Source organism: Antechinus flavipes, chromosome 4 (assembly GCF_016432865.1).
Source record: "Antechinus flavipes isolate AdamAnt ecotype Samford, QLD, Australia chromosome 4, AdamAnt_v2, whole genome shotgun sequence".
NCBI classification, from domain to species: domain Eukaryota; kingdom Metazoa; phylum Chordata; class Mammalia; order Dasyuromorphia; family Dasyuridae; genus Antechinus; species Antechinus flavipes.
The window spans coordinates 25,699,613-25,720,369 of record NC_067401.1 but is presented as its reverse complement, the minus strand read 5'-3'; the positions used below and the strand labels follow the sequence as shown (position 1 = coordinate 25,720,369).

The window sequence follows — 20,757 nt, the reverse complement described above, 5'->3', positions numbered from 1 at the left end:
ACCATTGCAGATCTGCCCTTGCAACTTACAGCACTGCACTTGGCACCTAGGTGCCTACAAAGTGTTTCTTGAATGGAGTTATCTTCTTATGTTCCAGATCACACAGTCAATATGAATCAGAGGCTCATGCACCTTGCCACGCTGCCTTTGCCTTGCGTGCCATGACTGCTTCATCAACTCAATGGTGAATTGAATGTTGAGTTCAAAGCCAACTTTGATGGCAGCAATGGTCCGGTAGATGAGGCAAGAGTAATGGAAAGATGAGATTGATATATAGCGTGAGTGGGAATGAGAATTAGAGAGAGGATGGAATAGAACTGGATGAAAGTAGAGACAGATGAGGCAAGTGAGTTTGGAGGCAGAGAGCCAGGTGTATGGGGGCAGAGAGTGCAGTAGGCTCAGAAAGGGATGGAAGTAAGTAAGGATTAGGGATAATATGCAGGTGAAGTGATGGTGAAGGAAATGGCTAATGTAAGGATGAAGAAAAGGGAATTGGGTTGAGTTGGGAAAATAGGACAAGATGACTTCCCGTTTACCGAGAAGACTGGCACTGGATAACGTGAGCTTCGTCATCTTCCATTTTCTACATCCTTTTTAGTTTCACTTAACTTCTCTTTCTCAAAAGATAAGGTGCCTTGTCTTTTGTCAAGGCTGAGCCCTTTGCTTGTTTCCTTGGCTCTATAATACACCTCCCCCCCCATCTGAGATGCCACACTATCGATCGTTCCATTCATCCTCTCCTTTTGATCTTCTGTTGCTTTGTCTCTACTGATTTCTTCTTGCAAACGAAAACTGTTTCAGTCTTCCCCATTCTAATAACTTTCCTTGACCCTGCCAAACCCTGAAGCTATTGTCTGCCACCTCTCTTCCCCTTCAGTGCTAAACTGGAAAGAAACCAGCCACTTTAATTATCCACTCTGCCCTCCCCAACCCCAACCCCTTGCAGTCTGGTTCTCCCACTCCCACTTGCCTGTAACTGCTTTCTCTTTAAAGGTCACCAGTGATCTCTTAATTGCCACATCCAGTGACCTTTTCTTGGTACTTTACAGTCGATCTTTCTGCAGCTTTTGACACTGCTGGCCACCTCTTTCTTCTCTTTTTCTTGGCTTCTGTGTGGCTGTTCTTTCCTTCTACTCGACTGTCCTTGTTCTTTTTTATTGGCAGATTGCCCCCCAAATTCTACCCTCCGTCCTTTTCTCTCCCTTCCCCATTTAAGTATTTTTATTGCTCTTAGTTTTTCCATCCACTTCATTTCCAAATTTACCCCTCCCCACATCCTCCCTGAAAGGCAGCTCCTGAAACAAAGAATATTCTCTTTTTTAGTTGAAATCTTATCTACTCTCATGCCTTCAGTTATCATTTCTAGGCAGATGACTCCTGAAATGATAGGGCCAGTCTCGATTTCTTCTTTGAGTTCCATACCAAATCTCCAGCTGCTTGAACACCCATTAAAACAGGAGCTCCTAGACTGCTCTTGCCTTTATGTCCCCAGCACCTAGGAGAGTGCCTGCTACACAGGAAGCAAAATCTGAGTAAATGATTGATTGATCAAGGAAGGCCTCATGGTGCCATGGGAAGTCAGGGGACTGCGCTCAGATCTCAGCTGATTCACTGACAATCTGTGTGACTTTGAGTACATCTCATAACCTCTGTGTTTTCTCATCTGTAAAATGAGTGGGTTGGATTAGATGATCTTTGTTGTTCATTCCAGCTTTGCCTAGAACATGCAAAGAGAGGCAGCATGGCCTGTTGGCTAGAGGGCAGGATCAGAGTCAGGAAGACCTGAGTCTCTCTGCTGATGTGTACATATGACCGAGACAAGTCCCCAGACATTTAAGGGTCCCAAAGATCTTTCTAAGATGATCTCAATCTTGTCTAAAACTTCTCTCCTAAATAGTGCTTCTCTTCCCAACTTCCTCGTTTCTGTTGAGCCAATTTATCTAGGCTCAAAGCCTCAGAGGAATCTTTGGCTTTTCCCTCTCCCTCATTCCTTAATTCCAACCAGTTGCCAAATGCTGTTGAGTCAATGAACCTGACATCTTTTCTATCTGTGCTTCCCCTCACACCCTGCCACTACCCAAATTATGCCTTCATCCGCCTGTCACAGAGCCTAGTTATTGCAACATCCTAATTAGTCTTCCTCTCTCTCTTAACGGTCTCCAATCCATCCTTTACACAGCTGCTAAACTGGCCTTCTTCAAACCCAAGTGTGACCCTGTCCCATGACCTTGGAATTAGAAGGAGACTGGACATTAGGGATGTGTCCCATCACTTTGCAGGGGATGGAATTTATTTCTGATCCTTGGAGAAGTGACTCGGTTAAGGTCATGTGTGTAATAATTAACAGCCAAGGTTGGAAATCAAGATTCCAAATCCAAGATTCTTCCACTGCCACTGTAGAAAACCTATAGACCTTCACTTCCTTGAGGGCAGGTACTATGTTATTTTTCAATGTTAGCTCTTCATAAGCATAATGTTTTGTGGTTTTTTTCTTATTGGTTATATGATTTTATCAGGGTAGGGGATTATTGACGAGGAACTCCTTTGGTTCTACATTGTAGAACGTGTTTCTCTAAAATTTAGCCTTTTTTTTTTAGACTGGGTCTCCCTATTTCTTTCAGGATGCCTGGGTGTTTCATTGAAGTGGGACTCAAGTCTTGATTTTCCTAGTTGAGAAATGAAATCAAGGGTGGGTCCTCAGAGGTGATTGTGATACCGGAGAGGAGGGGATGGAGAGAAGAAGGAAGGGAGGGAAGGAATGAGAGAGAGACAGACACACATACAGATTCAGGCAGAGACAGAGACACGGACACACAGAAAGAAACAGAAAGAGAGAGAGAGAGGAACAGAGAGACAGACAGAGAGATTCAAGCAGAGTCAGAGACACAGAGAAAGAGAGAGAGAAGAACAGAGACATGGAGAGAGACAGAGAAAGATTCAAAATCAAGGAACCTGAGTTCATATCTCACCTCTCACTCTGACTGACTTTTGGCAAATCAATCTCCCTAAAGCTCAGCTTTGTAATCATAAAAATGAGGAGGTTGAATTAGATGGCACCTGAATTCCTTTTACCTCCTTTTCCATGATTCCATGACTGTCTTCTGGGGAGAGAGGAAAAAATAGGAAATGTAGTCTCGCTGAGGCAAGGCTGATCTGATTGATGGGTATGGGGTGGTGGGAGGGTGGAGGGGGCAGGGGTAGCTTTGAAACAGGTGCTCGAAGGAGGAGGAGAAGCAGGCAAGGAAGCTGGCATTTGGCCCTGGCAGGCAGTGGGGAGAGAGGCGGGCAGATGGACGTGGGCATGAGGCCGGCTGGCGGTCAGTGGGAAACAAGAGACTGAGGAAGTAGAGAAGGGCGGGTGGCGGTTGAAGATGGAGGTGGCAGAAGTCATTTGTGCTTGACTGTGGGATTCCAGGAGGAGAATCAGCAGCAGCGCAGATGGGACTGGAAAAGGGGTTTGAGCAGGATCAGAAGGGAAGGGCAGGAGCCTGGAAGAGGAACGCCCAGATAGCTCCTGAATGATCTGCTTTGCTATGCGAGTCCAGCTGTGTGCCATGGAATGGGGGTTTGGGTCCCAAACGGGCACAACAGAGAGAGCTCTGGAGTCATATGACCTACCTGTCAGATACTCCCAGTGTATCACAACACTTTAACCTTCCTGCGCCTCAGTTTCCTCATCTAAAAAATGAGGGAATTGGACCGAATGGCTTCTGAGGTTCCATCTGCCCTCTAGAACTAGAACCTTATCCCAAGCTGCCCCAGTTTTGAAGATGGGGAGGGAATGGCAGGCTAGCGGCTGTCTGGTATGTGCTACAATATTAGGGGGACCAAAGGTAGTACAGTGGGCAGAATAATAGAGTGGGTGGGGGTAGATCATGTTGCACGAGGTAATCTAGAAAGTCATTGACTCAAAGATGGGGTGGAGAAGAACTTCTCATCTGCTGGAGCCATCTTTCTTTCTCTGAAGTCCATAAGCAGCCAAACTATGCGGGGTCTTTTGTTGTCTGTCCCTACACCTGCTCCCCCCTTCCCTTCTTCCACTTCTCCCCTCATGCTTTAGGGCTTGACTTCAGTGTATAAACCCCAGGGCCCACCCTGTGGCCGGCGCTGTCCGGTTGAGCTGATGCTCCTCTGTACAGAGGATGGTTGCCATGAAACAGCTCTCGTCTCCCTTCCGTTTCTTCCTCTCTCGGCCTCGGCTTTCCCAGCATCTCCTGCTCCTCCTCCTGCTGCATCTCGGGGATGGGGAGAGGACACAGGATGAGCTCACAGACACCCAAGGCCGTCTCCCCAGAGATCACTCGGCTGGACAGGAAGGGCCACGCCCAGCCTGCTTGGAGAGATACCTGTTGTTGTTTGTCGGAGTGAAGCAAGACCATGACTTGCAAGTGAATTGGATTTCAGTGAGGGAGGGCTGTGCAAAGTCACACTTTTTTTCTCCGGAGCCATCTGGATCCAGTGGCCAGTTGTAGGTCAGGATGACCGGAGGTGCCCTGGTGCAGTGGGAGACCTTGGCCTTTTAAGCTAAGGTCTTTCCCAGGTCTCAGTTTGCCTGAGGAGCACCCATCCAGTGATCAAGGTTAGGTAAGAAATGCCTGGAGAGATCCCTACTTTATCCACGGAGGTGAGAACCATCTACTCCAGCTCCCTCATTTCAAAGCTTAGGAAGTATCAGAGGATCCTAGATTGGGAAACGATCTGATTTAATCCCTTCATTTTAAAGAGGAGAAAAGAGAAACAGAGAAATGAAATAATTTGGTCAGAGGTGGGATTCGAACCCAGGTCTGCTTAGTCCACCACTATTTCCACTGTACCCCATGACTTATTCAAGGAGGAATGGCCAAGATTGAACAGCACTTTCCTTTTTTTTTTTTTTTTGCTTAATTATTTTATTTTATTGTTTTTATTTTTATTATTATTATAGCTTTTTATTTACAAGATATATACATGGGTAATTTTTCAGCATTGACAAATGCACGACTTTTTTGACCAGCACTTTCCTTTAGCAGCTTGCTTTATGTCACTGCCTCGTGCCTTGGAGCCTTCCCCTCGTGAGGAAGCTTCCTGACCTCCTCTCACTCTGCAAACACACATTCTGATCCCAGGTCTTAATAAGCAGCCAGGGACTTCAGATTCATAAAAATCCAGTCACAGATCCAGAGCCAGAAAGGACCCACAGATCCAATGCAGCATCTAGACCCGTGAGATCCCCCTTGGGGATCCAATCTCCAACCAGTGCAGGTCATTGGTCCTTTTTAAGAACAAAGAATAGTAATAATTAAGAAAAAAAGAATGATCAAAACAATCGTAATTTGGCTTAGCACCCACTCTCCAATTTCTTCTTAGAGAGTTCCCTGGGACCCAGAGAAACTTAGCAACTCAATTTGCAGCAGTACTGCCCCGAATGTTGCCATCCCACCTCTTGGATACTCCCAGGGTGATTTTAGGCCACGAGACTTTAGCCTCCCAGAGCCTCAGTTTCCTCATCTGTAAAATGAGGGAATTGGACTAAATGGCTTCTGAGGTTCTATGCAGCTCTAGAACTAGAATCCGAGATCTGAGACCTGGGATCTGAGGTCACAAGCCAAGGTGGATTCAGAGGCAGGGATGGAACCCTGGCAGTCCTGGGGCTGAGACCAGCGCCATCTTCTATGGAACTCGTGCTGTCTGTTTTATGGTCCTGGGACGAGGAAGGCAAAAGCAAGACAGCCCCTGTTCTTAGGGGGTTTACCTTCTAAAAGACTTGGGGAATGGAGGCAGCCAGGTGGGGCAGTGGGTAGAGCATCAACCCTGAAGTTAGGAGGACCTGAGTTCAAATCTGGCCTCAGACACTTAATACTTCCTAGTTGTGTGACCCTGGGCAAGTCACTTAACTCCAATTGTCTCAGAAAAAAAAAAAAGACTTGGGGAATAGAGATGTATAGTATAGTTCCCTCCCCCCTCCCTCCCCCCCCCCCCGTGGGGAATTAGGGTGGAAAGTAGTAGAAAGAGGACCCGAGTTCAAATGCTGCCTCCGATACTCAGCGAGTCACCGAACTTCTCAGGGATTCAGTTTCCTCATCAGTAAAACGAGGGCCTTGGACTTCTGAGGTCCTGCCCAGCTGCGATCTAGGAGCTCTCTGCCCTCCAGTCTAGCCCCCTTGTATGATCCTGGGGACCCTCTCTTTGCCGGAAGAGTCAGCTATAGAAACTGAAGTCCAGGCTGAGAGCCTGGGCCTTGTAGAGCAGGGGCTCTGGGCCTTAGAGACGGCGGAGAGCTCCATGATCCGAGCCCTTGGAGCGCTGAGGGGGAGTGCCAGCACTTCGGAAAAGGTCAGCGGGGGAGGGGGAGGGGCTGCCCATCTTCCACTGGTCCTCCAAACGGTGTGAGCTGACCCCATCGGTGATGGAGACCGAGGCAGCCATCCTCCCCAGACTGAGAGTCTGTGCCCCCGTGGCAAGGCTGGCAGGCCCCGAATCCCCAGAAGGCAGAAGCTCAGCTCGGTGACTCAGTGCCCCCCTGCCCAGTGCCTTCCTCGGCGACTACCTCCCCTTTCCTGGCTGCATCTTTGTAGTCCATCATCCCCTCCTTCAGAAAGGACAGAGGCTGTTTCTGTCTGCCTTTCTTTCTGTCTCCTGCATAGCACAGTGCCCGGCACATAGGGGGAGCTTCTTGAATGCTTGCTGACTCTTTTTTTTATTATAGCTTTTTATTTACAAGTTATATACATGGGTAATTTTTCAGCATTGACAGTTGTCGAACCTTTTGTTTCAACTTTTCCCCTCCTTCCCCCATCCCCTCCCCCAGATGGCAGGTTGACCAATACATGTTAAGTATGTTAGAGTATAAGTTAAATACAATATGTGTATACATGTCCTAACAGTTATTTTGCTGTATAAAAAGAGTCGGACTCTGAAACAGCCTGTGAAGGAAATCAAAAGTGCAGGCGGACAAAAAGAGAGGGATTGGGAATTCTGTGTAGTGGGTCACACTCATCTCCCAGAGTTCTTTCCCTGGGCGTAGCTGGTTCAGTTCATTCCTGTTCTGCTGGAGCTGATTAGGTTCCTCTCATTGCTGGAGAGGGCGTGCTGACCCTTAAACAACTGATCGTCCCCGGGACAGACCGGGCTCCACGCTTGATCCAGAGCTGGCACCTGTGCCTGCCTCCTGCTGGGCAAGCCGGGACCCGTCACCCTGTGTGACCACATGGCAGCCAGTCCTTGGGACCGTGACCAGCCTCCTGTCCGTCAACAAGCTGGACCCGGGGAGGAGAGGCAGGGAGTGTGGTCAAGAACTCCTGGGCCTTTGGATGTTGGTGTGGGTGTGTGAGAGAGTGTCTGTATGTGTGTGTGTGTCTGTGTTTGTGTGTGTGTGTGAATGTGAGTGTGTGTGAATGTGAGTGTGTGTGAGTGAGAGTGTGTGTGTGTGTGAGTGTGTGTGTGTGTGAGTCTGAGTGTGTGTGTGAATGAGTCTGAGTGTGTGTGTGAGTCTGAGTGTGTGTGTGTCTGTGTGTGTGTGTGTGTGCATGTGCAGCTCCGTGTCTTTGCCAGCGTTTGGGGCAGTGTTGCTACAAATTCATGCCAGCATGAAGGGCACAGCTGTTGTACCTGAGAGCCAGGACAAGGCCCCCCTACATAGGCAAGGCGGGCAGTTTCATTTGGCCCCCAGAACACACGTGACTTGACCTCTCCCCGGAGAGACAGCCCTGGGCCAGGGAGAGCAGGATTTTCGGGCATCCAGAACTTGTGCTTTTTTAGAGTAACCCTACGTCCTCTCCTCGTCCCGCTCGCCTCCCGGCCCAGGGTCTGCCTCCCAGGAAGCGGCCCACTCTGCCCGGGCTTCCTGCTCCTCCTGTGTCGGAGGGAGGGGGTGGGGGACGGCCAGGTGGGGGGCGGCTGGTGAGGAGTCAGGCAGACAAAGGGAAGAGAGAGCCGGGTATGGCCGGGCTGGCGTACGAGAGCTGCTCCTCGCTGGGCAGGCCTATTTGTTCATACATGTAACGTGTCCTTGTCTTCCTCTGCGTGAGCGTCTGACTCAGAAATCGGCCAAACTGCCCCTGCTGGGATCCTGTCTCCCGGCCCGCTCCCCCTCGGCCCCCCTCGGTCTCAGCTCCTGTGCCGTCACTGCCTCTGAGCCTCCCGCCCTCCCTGCTCAGCCTCCCCTCTGCAGCTCTCCCTCCCTCCTTCCCTCTCTCCCTCCTTCCCTCCCTCCCTCTCCATCCCCGCACATCACCTAGACCTTGGCAGCTGTTCCCTCGCCTGGAAATCGTGGGGGCGGCTGCCTCCTCTGACCTGAGCTGCCTCCTGGGGGTCAGGGGAAAGGCTGGGGGAGGGGGGAAGAGCAAGCAGAGTCACACGCCCCTGCCCCCACTCCCCAGAGGGCGAGGGGGGCATCCCGCTCCGAGCTCTGTCCCGGGAAGAAGGGGTGGCTGAGCAGGATCCGCTGGCCCTGGTCCTGACCACGGCCTCAAAGGGCAGTGATCTTTGTCTCATTTGTGGCTAGTTGCTTTTCCTGGTCTGTATTTGGCTAATTAAGGGGGGCTTCTCTGGACTCTCCCCCAGAGTGTGGCCTAGGCCCTGGGGCAGTGTCAGGTGCAGCCCCTCACCCAGCTGTGGCCCCTTCTTCGGGTCCCCAGTAGTGTGGGGGAGTCGCTGCCCCAGGGGGGTCCTTTGTTAGGAGTTCCGAGGTGAGCCCTCCGGGGTTTTCTCCCTTCCCCTAAATTTATGTTAAAAGGAAAAAGAAAAGGGCGAATTGGAGGGCCTCGCTCCCACTACCTGCCAGCCTTGTTTTAGGGCGAGGCTGACGGCCTCAGCCGCCGGGACTGGGTGCAGGTCACTGCTGACCCGTGGTGACGTTGGAGCCGGGGTCCTCGCCTCTGGTTCAGGGGAGACAACTTCTCCTTCGTACTCCTGGGGGAGGAAATATCAAAGCTGTTTAAAGAGACCCTAGAAGAGATTATCCGAGTGGGGATGGAAGGGGGGAGGGACCTTAGACTGTTGCAGGGATCTCCGAGCCTTTAGGATAGCAGAGTTCCCAGGGATCTTAGTTTAAAGAAGGTCAGACTTGAGAATGCTTTGGACCCCGGGATAAGCGTCTGAGCGATACCCCTGCTGGGGAAAAGGGGGGAGGTGGGTTCCAATCTAGAACGTCAGACTGGCACGAGACCTTAGTACATTGACTTTAGATGGAGAAGGGGTCTCAGAACAGAGGGCTAGAGCTGGGGGGGGCTTTAGAGCAAGAAACAGAGATGAGAGGAACTTTAGAATCCCCCCCCCCCATTTAGCATTTTGTTAAATAAAGCTTTTTATTTTCACATTATATGCATGGATACTTTCCAGCATTCACCCTTGCAAAACCTTGGATTTCTAACCTCCCTTCTCCCCACCCCCTCCTAGACCCAAGTAATCCAATATATTGAACCTTCATTTTGGTAGGATGTTGAGTTCCAGTTTTTCCTCCCTCCCTCCTTCCTTGCCTCCTCCTCCCCAAGACAGGAAGCAATCTCCGGTTGTGCGTCCCCCCAATTTACAGGTAAGGAAACCGACTCCCAAAGAAGGGGAAGGGACGTGGGGCAGTTCCCCCAAGCCAGCGGGGACTGGAACAATGGATTCCTGGGAGTACCTGGGCTCTAACCTGACGAGCGAACCAGCTGGAGACCTCGGGCTTTTTCTAATCCCTTCCCTCCGCCCCTCACCTCCTGGGTTATTATGAAGATCAAAAGAGATAATGTATGTGAGAAAGCCTTTTGTAAAGAATAAAGCCCCGTACCTACCAGAGGATTATGATTAGGAGGAGGCCAGCCCCCCTCTGCTCTCGGTTCCCTGCAGAAGGAGTCAGAACCCTGGCTGGGCCCTTTTCCAGGCTTTCTGATAGGCAGGGGCTCCCCTCCCCCATCTGTTTTTTTTTTTTTTTTTTTAATGTAGAAACCCAGAACTGTAGGGAAGGAGGAACTGGGAGAGGGGGAGGGGGAACTGGCTGCTGCTTCCTCCTTTCTTGTTTAGTTTAGAAACTGCCCCCCCCCCCCATCCATTTTTCCTCTGTAGCACCCAGACTGTCCCGGAGGGGGAGCTGCAGCTCCGTCTCTGCTGCCAGTTTGATGGAGAGAGACACCCCACAATGCTCCTTCCTGCTTTAGGACACATCCCCATCCATAGGATTTAGAGTTCATTTAATCCATCCTCCTCCATTTACACCAGAATGGGGGGTGGATTGCCCGGGGTCAGACGGGATTGTCACTCCGGACAGGGATTGGAGGAGGGTCAGGAAGGGAGGCTCAGAACCGGAACTGAGGGCTGGTCTTCTGGCTCCAAATTCTCTTTGTCATATTTGATCTCCATAGTAGTAATTTCTTCCATCTCTTGTTTCTCCACCTCTCCCCACTCTTTCTCTGCTTCTTTTGCAAGAATATTGTTTTTGAGTCACCTCTGCATGACCCCATTTGGGATTTTCTTGGCAAAGCTACTGGAGGAGTTTGCTATTTTCTTCTTCAGCTCATTTTACAGCTGGAGAAACTGAGGCAAACAGGCTGAAGTGATTTATTCAGGGTCACACAGCTAAGAAACAAGGAAGTATCAGGTCCTCCTGACTCCAGGGCTACTGTTCTATCCACACCCTTTGGAGGAATATGTATATTTTATATACATACATACATACATATACATATATGTGTATATATATATATTCTTTCATTATTTCAAAATTATTAATTAGTTGATTTTTTTTCTGAGGCAATTTGGGTTAAGTGGAATTAAGCTAGAAAGTATTAAGTGTCTGAGGTCAGATTTGAACTCAGGTCCTCCTGACTTCTGGGCTGGTGCTCTAGCCACTGCCCCACCCAGCTGCCCCAGGAATATATATCTTCTTAAATCTACATTTCATCCACATCCTCATGGGAAGTTCTGTGCATCATTGAAATCAGAAACCACAAGTCTAACTTTCAACTCCTAATAACAACAATAATAGAACTGTATCCATTAGCTATTTATGTCATTGTTCCACTTGTTCCTTAAAACTAAGTGGAACAGATTAACCATAATGCATCTTTGACAGATTCGGAAGCTGAAAACCAGGAAGGTAAATGTGGTATTAATAATAACACAATGATAATAGATCACATATCCATCCCTTTAATGCTTACCTTATTATTTGAGAATACCTTAATAATTAATTAACACCTTAATATTTAATATTCTTTATCTGATTTAATCCTCATCAAAATCCTGGAAGTTAGGTGACATTATCCTCCTTTTTTAGATGAGGTTCAAGGTTTAAGATGGGACAGTTGCAAGTTATTCGAGATAGGATTTGAACTCGCATCTTTTCAATCCCCAGATTGAGTGTTCTGTCCATTATTCTGGAGATTGTCATTAGCAGGCAACAGAATCAGGACCGGAACCCAGCTCCAGTGTCTTTGTCCTTCGTCACCTTCCCTCCTAAAGTCTGTCCGGTTCCTCGGTGGGCCTGGACCCCCGGCTCTGACTCCCAGGAGTCTGTCAGCCATTCATCCCGCAGAGTAAATCCGTGGGAATTAAGGAGGAGGTTTTAAGCAAGATCCTAGAAGGTAGACGTTAATATGAGTCACTTGCAATTAGCACATTCATTGTTAGAATCACCACATCTCTGTTCTTGGAAGTACACAGACCGTACCACGTTCAGAAGCAGGTCAGACCCGCCCCTGCCATTCCAGCGGACCCTGTAAGGTTTGCAGAGTTAACATTGCTTGGGCCGGATGACGCTCCGTGGCCCATTTGGGGTTTTCTTGGTAAAAAATACTGGAGGGTTTCGCCGTTTCCTTCTCCAGCTCATTAGACAGAGGAGGAAACTGAGGCACACAGGGTGAGGGGACTGGCCCAGGGTCATCCAGCTGGTTTTCCTGGCTCCAGACCCGGTTGTGTGTCCACTGGGACATGTAGCTGCCTGAGCTTTTCATCCCCTTTTTTTTATCCTCCCAACACCCCCAGGAGGCAGCTCCAGAGTCTTAGATTTTCTCTCTCAGTCAGGGGGCAGCCCCCGAAGCTAAGTCTTAGCCCAGAGAGAGGGTGAGAGCAGCCCTTAAATGTCAGGACCCAAATTCGGATCTTTCTGGCCGCCGGCCCAGCGGGCTCTTTGGTTTGTTGCACATGACACAGAAATTCTGTTCTTACATTAATTTCCCCCTTAAGCTCCTTTGGGGACGGAGGAAGGGGGAACTCGGCCCGGGCTCCCCGGGACCTCTGCAGCACCCACGTAGGTGGGGAGGGCTGGGTGGAAGCAGATTCAGAGTCCTGGTTCTAACTTACCAGCTGTGAGACCCAGACAAGTCAGTGAACTTTCTGCCCGATGGGAGAGTGTGTGCAGTGGTTGGCAGACATCGGTGGTCTCCCCCTTAGTGTCAGCTGCCACTGTCTTTCAGAGCAACCGCTGGATCTAAGTTTCTACCTCTGTCAGAGGCTCCTCAGGGCCCTTCCGGGTCTAAGCCCCGAGTCGGTGAATCCCTGCCTTGTCTTGTAGCTTCAATTTCCCTATAAGGAAACAAGAATTATTCTCCCCGTTTTACAAAGGGGACAACTGAGGCGCAGACAAGGGAGGTGACTGGAAGGTCATCACACAGTAGGGCAGTGTCCCAACGGGTCTCAGGGGCAGGAAGGCCTGGAGCCCCTGTGAATGCCCCAATTGTCTGGGGAGGCCCTTTGACTCTTGGGGGAGGAGGCCGGGCAACAGTGATTCATCCCCGCTCCCAGGGCATCTGTTTCCTGGGTTTCCTGTCGCTGGTCTGGGGAGAGAAGCTCTGGATGGGGGGATGGAGTTGAGGGGGGGAAGGACCCTTGGCTGACCTGTGGAGGCCCAGCCTTTTGGCTAATCCTTTTAAGCCAGGGAAGAGAGGACAAAGGGGGCTTCCAGAGGGCCGGGGGCAGACTCCCTGGCCTTCTCTGAGCCCCCAGATCTGGCGTGGCGGTGTCCGACTGGGGAGCCTAGCCACGGGCTCTGGAGCTCCTGTTTGCTCTGGAGCCTTGGGGTGGGAAGGGGAGGGTGGCTGGGTCTCATTCTCCCCAGCACAAAGAGCTGCCCTAAAGCTCTGGCACAGACACAGATTCTCCAAAACAACAACAAGGTCCCTAGGATGCATTTTAAATTTACTCCACATTACAAGTTCATCTGCACTTTAAGTTTAAACAATCTGACTTCCCAGGAAGTGCTCTAGTTCCTGGGGATGGGGGTGCTTGGGTTAAGCCTTGACGGGAATCTGGGAGGAATAGGGAGTCATTCAGGTATTGGGGAGAGCCTGGACAAAGGTGAGGAGGCAGGAGATGGAGCGTGTTGGAGGATCACGGAGGCTGTTTTGGCTGGAGGGGAGTAAGAGTGGAAAGGGAGGACGGCTCAGAGAATGAAGACCTTTAAACACCCAACAGAGGAACTGCATTGATGCTTGAGGTTACAGGAAGCATTGGAATTGGGGGAGGACGGTGTATGTGAGACTTACAGAAATACAGAGAAGTTTCCTGTAGTGTGGGCCAAAGAGCAGAACTGGTCAAGTTCTGCCCAGTGTGGCTGGCGGGCCTAAGCTCGTGAGGAAGCTAAATTCCAGGGCTCAAGCCCCCACCGAGGGACCCTCGTGAATGCGGGGGACAGTGTCAGCCCAGTGAAGTACTGGAAATCAGTCAATCTGGACTCAAGTTAAACTCTGGGCCATATTTAAAAAAATTATAGCGACTCTTGTTTTCCTCCAAATTTATTTATCTTTATTCTGAACTCAACAATTCACCAAATAAAATAGTCATTTTCATATATACCTATATCTATGATTTTATATTTGTGTATGTATGGGTATGATAAATTCTGAAAGCCGTGGTTTTTGGGTAATTTAATCATAATACCCAGCAGGCTCTCCAGCAGGTTGTCCATCTGTCTCAGACCAAAGAATCCTAACGGGGTGTTCATATGCCCTGGGAAGAGGAATTCCTTTGAAGTAGGTATTCCTGAGGGATGGAAATCAGCTGGAGCTGCTTAATCCAATGAGATGTGCGGGCTATGTTAAAATCAAAGTCTCGGGAGTACTGATTTAGGTCGCCCAGATCTTTGTCAAAGAGATGTCAATTTTTACATCGCTTGTCTCGATAATGGAGGGGGAGGAATCCACCTTTCTGAAAACTCGTCTGAGCAAATACACAGAGTAGCAATGCATCCATTAGCCCAAACTTAGACTTTCTTTTATTATCTGATTAGATTTCAGCCTGGGTAAATCTCTAAGATAGCTTTCCCACACTGGCTGGTTTCTGGATTAAGGAAGTAGAAAAGTAGAAGAACTTTGGTCCTTATGCAATAATTAGTTATTAAATATAAGCGATATTAATTTCTCATTAAATAGTTTCATATATATATTTAGTAGAATAGGAAAAGAGGGTTGTTCACAAATATCTTCTAGCTTTACCATGCTCTCATTTCTGAATTTATCCTTCTGCCTTCCAGAGGGCTACCCCCGGTATTATGAAATAAAAAGGAGAGAAAATGGCCAAACTGTAACCCAGTTTAGCAAACCTAGCTAATACATCCGCTGAGTTAGAAAGCGTGTGCATTATTCCACACCTAAAATCTCACATCTCTTGAAAATAACGAGAGGTACATTTTCTCAACTTTTCTGTGGTTCCAGGCTTATTTGAGCCTCAGTCTCTACATCTGTGAACTTTAATACCTTGCTGCAACTGTGATTTTCCTCCACCAATCACAGCCCTTCCATATTTTCCGTTCTGTGCAATGTTTCTCCATTTCTGACCACAGAGTCTCTATAGGGATTCTCACCAAACCAGGCGCGCTCCCTCCACGTTTCTGAGAAACCATGATGTAAGAGATGGAGAAATGGTCTACTGTACAAGAACTGCTTTGACACATATTGGCCGTGTGACCTCAGGCAAGTCACTTAGGATTAAATTGCAGAGAAAATGCTGACCTGCATTGATAAAAGGAGTTTCCTCACCTGTAAGTTCCCTGGCCTCCTCTCCCTCTCTTATTGACATTGCCTAGCTTTTTTTTTTTTTAAATTGAGATAATCATATGATTTTTATTGCTTTTGTTATTGAAAAAGTCATATGTGCTGATAGTTTTCTTAATGTTAAACCAAACCTATGTTCCAGGTATAAATCCTGCCTGGTCATAGTGTATGGTTTTTGTAATATATTACTTTTATTTATTTACTCATTTTATTAAAACTTTTTATTTTCAAAACATATTCATGGATAATTTTTCAACATTGACCCCTGCATAGCCTTGTGTTCCAAATTTTCCCCTTCTTCCCTCCACTCCCTCCCCTAGATATTGCCTAACTTCCAATAGAGCATGTGGAGCACTCATCAGGTACCAGTAGTCTTCTCTACATGACTACCAGCAGGCCCCCTTTCTTTTCTGTTCCCCTGTCTTTCTGATGACATCCCTGACATCGCTTTTCCTATGTCATTTTTCTTTGAAAAGCTTTTGGAGTCAAATCCTCCCACCATTTTCATTGGTCTCCAACTGTCATTCTTTGGAAAATGTGACATTCCGTGAATGACGTCATGAGAGGGTTCTTTTTGGTTTTAGTTTTGTTTTTAAGGCAGATCTTTATTTTAGAGAGAATTAACAACAGGACATGGTTTCCCAAAGCCATTCTAGCCTGTCTCTCCTTCCTGTTCTGTGCCTCAATCATTGTCTATATGATGTGTCTGACCAAGATATATAGATTATTGCACCAGCTCTATGGAATGGCCATCCCGATTCATATGAAAAAGGCGTTTTTTAAAAAATCCACTTTGTTTTTAATGTTTGGAGAGTTAGGCCAAAGTATTGAGTAATAATGGAACTCACATAGGTAACATCCTGGGACTGGATGTAGTGTCCAGTGTTGGCCACAAGTAGGAATACCTGGACATCATGCGCCATGTTGATGGTAGCATCTTTGTTATTTCACTTGGTATTAATAATCAGAAAGCCGTCAAACAAAGTTCTTTTTCTTGATACAGCTTTCAAGTCTTCTTGTCTGGCTTTGACATATTCCCGGGAGAAACCTTGATTTTGAAGGCGTCTCTTTGAGAGGCACTCCTTTTAAGAAGACCCTGGCATTCTTTTGTGCCAAATCAAATGCTTTTTTCATAGTCAACAAACAATAGATGCAGCAGGATTTTGTCTTCTCTCTATCTTTCAGTCAACTGTATTACTAAAAAGATGCAGTTTGCTCTGGGAAAAAAAAAACCTTCCTGTTTCCTTCTCAAACTTTCATGAAAGATGTCCTCAGAACTTATGTAGATTATTCTCATGATAATTTTATAAAGATGGGGAACTAAGCAGATGGATTGGAAGTTATTAATATCTCCTCAGTCTCCTTTTTTTGGGTAGCATTAAAGTAATATTAATAGCCTCCTTTTGGGGGAATATTGATATTAAATATTAAAGGATATTTTCCCCCAAGCTTTTCTTCTCTTTTAGTGGAGTTGAAAATCAGTGCCTCATTGCTATCACAATGTTTTCATTTCCTGCAGACAAATCTCATCTAGAAGGAAGGAAATAAGCATTTATTAAACACCTATTATGGTTTGGACACTGTTCTAAGTGCTTTATAAATGTTATTTCATTTGATCCTCACAGCAATTCTGAAACATAGTGCTACTATTATTTCCATTTTATAGCTGAGGAAACTCAGAATGACACAGTTTATAAGTAAGTGTCTGAACTTGGATCTCCCCCAATCCTGGACCATCACTTTATCCCGTAGACCACCTGTCTAAGCAGGTTCTGAGTATAGTCAGTCTAATCCAATGGCTTTTTAAAATTTGTTTTCTTTTTCATTTGTTTGGTTTTTGTTTTTCTGAAGCAACAACCAGGAAATATTGTGTCTGAGGTCAGATTTGAACTCAGGTCTTCCTGACTTCAGAGCTGATGCTCTATCCACTGCCCCAATTAGCTGCCCCATTTTTGTTTTCTTTCTCACTTTTTCTACTTCTTCATACATTTTGGGGATTGTGATATTGAGTCCCAAAGGGGAAATTCCACTTTGACTGGAGAAATTTATCATAGAAAAACTTTTATAATTCCATGTATGTTTATAGAGCTTTCCTGTTTTTCTTCTGACCTAGTAAACATACCATAAAAACACTTTATTCAGCTCTAAATCTGTGATCCTCTTCCTAAATTCATTAGTAAATGCCCTTAGGATGGTTTTGCTTATATTTGGCTCCTTTGCTAGGCTTTTTGTATATTCCCCCACCCCTACTTTCTTTTTATCATTTTTTCAAATGTTCCTAGTTCCTGGTTTTCTATCATCACCCTCTGTAAGATTTTACAAATGAATTTTTATTTGAAACTGGCATTTCCTTGGATGCCTCACCCTAGACAAGGAGATTGAGTGCTTTCGGGCAGAAGTAGTTTTTGGATCTTCTGGTTGTGATGATTTACATTTGTTAAAACTTTTTAAGGAAATAGTGATAGTCTGTGTTGATGTTTGTTCCTTTATCTATTTTCCATTTTTCAATATCAGCAATTTGTTAAATAGGTCAGGTTGGTGTTGTTTTAGTGATAACTCGTTATGTGACAGTTCTATTGAGTCAATCAGTCATTTAATCCACTAATGTGTTTTAACTACCTACCATCTAGGCGCTGTGCTCTGGGGTACACACCTATACACAAACACACAGCAAAAACACAGTCTCCTCTGTTTTCCAGGATTTCGTGTTTAATGACGGAGATAATATACAAGCAACTATATTAATATACAAATAACAGCAAAATATATGGAGTAAATTTGGGCTAATCCCGGAGGGAAGGGGCAAGATTTAAGAGAACTAGGAAAAGCTTCTAGAGCATACTTGAAGAAAGCCAGGAAGTGAGAGGAGGAAGGAAGGCATTCCGGGCTCAGGGGAACAGCCAGAGAAAATGTCCTGAGGCAGGAGATGGGGAGTTCTGGGTGAAGAACAGCACAATGGTCCGTTTGCAGAGTAAAGGCCGCTAGGTGGCGCCATAGTGAGGCGAGTGCTGAACACCTGAGTCTCAGATTGGTAACTGTTATCCCAGGCAAGTGTGCCTCAGTTTCCTCATCTGTAAAATGGAGATAATAATAGCACCGTATCTCAGAGTTGATGTGAAGAAGACTCATCTGTGAGTTCAAATCTGGACACTTACTGGCTGTTCTGCTCTAAGCAAGTGAATTCACTTTGTTTGCCTCAGTTTCCTTCCCTGTAAAAATGAGCTGGAGAAGGAAATGACAAAGTAATACATTTGCCAAGAAAACCTCAAATGGGATCAGGAAGGGTCTGATGGGACTGAAAAACAACTGGACAATGGCTTCTTGGCTCCACGCTGGGCACTCCATCCCTGTGCCACTTAGGCTCAGAGATAAATTTCCCCACAACTTCACCCAAATCCCTTTTTCTTCTGTCTCTGCCATCCGGGGCAGCGGATGGCTGATTTTAGCATCTGCTCTCCCTTTCCTTTCTTTCTGTCATCTCCCTTGCCCTTCAGCCCTTGAGTGCAGGATCTGTTTTACAAGGAGGTGATCCAGTGGGGCATCTCCGAGTGAGGGAGGGCTGGCCTTGTCGCTGATCTGTAAAAGGAAGAGTTTTCTCATAAGGAAACTAAAAACTAAACAGAGTAAAAATATTTCTAAGCACACAAAAGTTAATCGGGAAATGAAAAGCTTGGTGTTCTGTTTCCCCTAAGGTCCCTGTGAGCAGAGTAGAGCTAGAGAAAGTGCTTGGGGGTCCCTAGAGAGGAGTCCCCCCTCTGGATCTCTCTCCACATCCATCCCCCACCCCCAGCCTCATCCTCTGACAGCTTCTTCCTTCAGTTCTACTGTCTGGCCTCCACAAAGAGGAATGGAGTCAAGCACAAAGCATACTGCTTCAGAAGGCAGCAGACTCAGTTTCCTCATCTGTAAAGTGAGGGTGTGGGCCTGGAGGTCTTGAGATCCTTTCCAGCTCTAGAGCCATGGTCTCAGGACCAGGATTTAAAATTGTCCCCTTCCCTCCTCTTCTAGCCTCTAGCCAGCCGGGTGTCCTGAACACTTCATCGTCCTAAGTCCTCTGGACATCAGGGCTAATACAGCTCATGATGTGCCCCTCAAGGGGCTGTGAGTTTTGAATGAGGTAATGTTTGTGGGATGCTGGCAATTGTCAGGTACGATGCGAGTATAGCCTGTGTGGGGGGGGCGGTGTGGGGAAGGAGGGCAGTTGGTTTGTCCTGAGAAGCTGAGTTCAAATCTTGCCTCTGACATTGGTTATCTGGGTGATCTTGGGCCAATTGACTTTACTTTCCTATATCTGTTTCCCCTGCTGTGAAATGGGTTGGACTTGCTCAGGTCGGAGGCCCTTGCTAGCTCTAAATCTATTGTCTATTTTGTCCAGGGGCAAGCACAGAGAAGGAAGGCTGTATCTCCCTTAGCCAGGTGACCAGGACACAATGGTGTATGTCCCAGGGCCCCGGTCACAGCAGGACCCCTGGGATTCCTTAGCCCAATGTGTGGCCTCCGGAGCTGAGGTTGACGCCCGGGTTCTGTCCAAATGCTCTCTTAGGTCACACTGTTTCTCTAGCTCTATAGAGCCACAATTCACAGACCTGGAAGGGACCTTAGAACCCACAGAGCCCAGGATGTTCATTTCACAGAGGCCCAGGAGGTTCCTCTCCAGGCAGCAGTAAAACATACAGGTGGGACTTGAACCCAAGGCCTTTGATGCAAATCCCATCTTCATGCTGCACGCACATAGTGAGGCACCCCAGCCTTCCTCTGGCTGCCCATTTTTCCAATGACCCTCTGGGATGAGGAATTTCCAATGACATAGGGACTAGCTGGCTTCAGTTCCTCTTCCTTTTGCTTCAAGGTGCTCTTTTTGGGAAGGAGGTTGTATGGAAGTGGGAGGAAGCGCTTTAGGGCCTGAGGTGCTCTGCAGGCCAGAGAGCAGCTGGATATGCTGGGCAAAGGGAAGGGGGTCTGAACCCCAGTTTCTCTGCTCAGCTCCCGGCCCCTCTGGGTGTCAGCTGGCCATCATGCTTCTTCCAAAAAATCCTGCCTCCTGAAGGGAAAGCCAGGATCCTGTTGTCTTCCCGAATTGAAAGCCAGCCCCCCCAAACCAGAGCACTCTGCCCCATCTTGGCTTGGGGAATGGAGGCAATCCTCCCCCATCTCAGGCCCGCTGGCTGGGGCAGTGGGGGAGGGAGGGAAAACATGTCACAAGGGGGCAAAAATAGCCTTGGCCTTTGTCTCCTCCTCCCCACCATGCTGGTTCTCTCTTGCAGCCCTGCCTTCCCGTGAGGGCTGCACCAGCGCAGCCACAAACAGGAAGCCCAGGGGAAGGGGTGGAGGGAACTAGGGGCCCTGGAAGGACCAGGGCAGCTACAGCGGGGGCCCCTTATTTCTCCTTCTTGGAGGTGGAGAGGAAGGAGAGGGAGCCCTTTAAGCCTCAGTTTCGTCATTTGTAAAAACGGAACGTTGGATTGGATGCCCTCTAGGGCTCCTTCTGTGTCTAAATCTGTGGCCCTTCGGGGGTCTTTCCTGCCTCACACACTCCCTGGTTGAGTGGAGATGTCCTTTCCCTACTCGGTCAGGACAGTGGGATTCTGCGCCCTATTCCCCCAGACCCTCACACTTATTGATGTGTGTCTCGTCCCCTTGGAGAACATGGTCCCTGGTTTCAGGATGGGGGGCTGCGCTCAGGTCCTCCATTATCCACCAAGTCTTTACTAAACACTTACTGTACATCGCAAGCTAAATCAATGGGTCACGTTTAGTGACCTCCAGGAATTACCATTGAGTTAAGAAATGTATTTCCTGGAAGAACCAAAAA

At 47.7% G+C, this 20,757-nt stretch overlaps 1 protein-coding gene across 2 annotated transcripts in view; it reads left to right on the top strand.

Moving 5' to 3' along the window:
* Positions 1-20,757, top strand: part of RAP1GAP2 (RAP1 GTPase activating protein 2) — a 261,381-nt gene that overhangs the window by 25,352 nt on the left and 215,272 nt on the right. The window lies entirely within an intron of this gene.